At 40.7% G+C, this 1,815-nt stretch overlaps 1 long non-coding RNA gene across 1 annotated transcript; it reads right to left on the reverse strand.

Annotated features, from left to right (window-relative positions):
- Positions 1–981: 981 nt before the first annotated feature.
- LOC119770298 lies at positions 982–1,350 on the reverse strand. The gene is made up of 2 exons (XR_005278760.1): positions 1,288–1,350; positions 982–1,205 (listed from the first exon to the last, which is right to left on the reverse strand). It is a non-coding gene; the product is annotated as an uncharacterized LOC119770298 (long non-coding RNA).
- Between the last annotated feature and the right edge of the window lie 465 nt (positions 1,351–1,815).

Raw genomic sequence — 1,815 nt, forward strand, 5'->3', positions numbered from 1 at the left:
GGAACTTATCAACGACACCTTAGGAAGGCGACCTATGGAATGTTAACGTTAACCTGTTATCATTAGTTGAGTTAAAAACTGCCACTGAATCCGCTTTGTAAATGCCGGGTCCGATACTCTTCAAGGGTGTTCCCCTCAGGAACTGGGAAAGATTTACTTCTTTACTTGGCAAAAGTGCTTAAAATGGCAAGCCCAACGACTTTGTGGAAGAAAAAAAAAATCCCAAAAATATTCCTAAAAATTCAGATTTTCAAAAGATTTCTTAAAATTTTAAGAGTACTTTCCAATGTTTCCAATTGGTTGAAAAATGGATTTTTAGCGATTTTTTAGATCGAGGCCCGCCTTAGGTTGTAAAGGGTTAAATCAAAATTTCTTGGATTATTTTAGTAATTTTCATTTCTTTTCATGTTTTCAATACGCGAAAGAAACGTAAACGGACAACGAATGAATTCTATTCAATATTAAAGTTTTCCGATAACAGAAAATCAAGCATTATCTAGAGTCAAGAGAGTATAGCACGGGGTGATGGCGCCAAATTCCTAATTTGACACTTAGAATTTTAGGGCGCCCACCGTGGGATTCGCACCGGCAACCTCTGGATTGTTAGTCCAGTGCGCGGTCCGATTGATCCACACGGACGGATTATTTCTGAAGCAACACGACAAAAGGGCGGATAAGCGTTTTGACGGTTTTGACAGCTGGAACTATTTTGGAAATTCCGAGACAAGTTTTTCACAAAACTCAAAGTGTTAAACAATAGCTGGCCTTTTCAGCTAGTTTGTAATGCTACGGATGTTGATAAATAGTTACCTGTTGTATCGGAATTTGCGAAATAGTTCTAGCTGTCAAAATGCTTATGCGCCCTTTTCAAATATTGCTCCCTAGGGGGTGTACAAAAATAAAATAATTAACGTTCGTCAATATATTGACGTTGTTATTGATATACTGGTCAATAGATTAACGAAAATCGTGATGACCTACATTTGAACACCTTGATTTGACATTTGACAGAAGGAAACAAAAATAATTTTGGCGAATAAAATAAACAGAAATAAACCATACAGTTCGGCATTTTTTAACAGAAAAAGGCCATGTTCAGTCCCAGATTGGCCAAATTCGGTCGTAGAAAGTGAGAGCTTCCCCTGAAATGGAGCATTTGGCGTTTCGACCGGGTTTGACGAAAATCCTCCAGTAGGAGAGGTGCCCTGAAAGTAGGCGAAAGCAGAAGATTTGGTTCGAGGAGGTGGAGGCAATATCAACGGTATCATCCGTGATTTTCCGGGTTACCCTTCAATAAAAAAATTGGACGGGATAAAAGAACTGTTCTGCTAGCGGCCATGACGATGATGATATTACAGTTTCCTCTTGCCTGGTTAAAAAAGGAGGCAACCTGTCGATTGTTTTCTCGCTTTCCGCTGCCTGGTTTAAGTTGGCCACATTTTGTGATCGGATTTGAAACATGTTCCACGGTCCACGTAGGTTTGGGACCAAGATGAGTCATACTCAAGTCATACTACACTGTGGTATTAAAGGGAAAGATGTTCCACTTCCGCCACTTAGAGGATGTTACGGAAAGTCACCGGTGCCAAAGAGTTTTTGCTTAGCGCTTTGAGAGTCAGGTTATGTTATCCGTCCTCAGCCAGGGTCCTTAGAAAAGGAGGGGACATTTTTGATTCTTAAATGGTGGAGGAAGCAACGGGACAGGATATAGCCACCGGAACTTGGTTACTTTTGCCACAGGTGGAGAAGGTGGAGGGACGTAGCGGAATCAGGAATCCGCTCCACTGTATTTTCTTTTTTAGCGTTTTCAGAAGT

The sequence above is a fragment of the Culex quinquefasciatus genome, chromosome 3 (assembly GCF_015732765.1).
Source record: "Culex quinquefasciatus strain JHB chromosome 3, VPISU_Cqui_1.0_pri_paternal, whole genome shotgun sequence".
Taxonomy (NCBI): domain Eukaryota; kingdom Metazoa; phylum Arthropoda; class Insecta; order Diptera; family Culicidae; genus Culex; species Culex quinquefasciatus.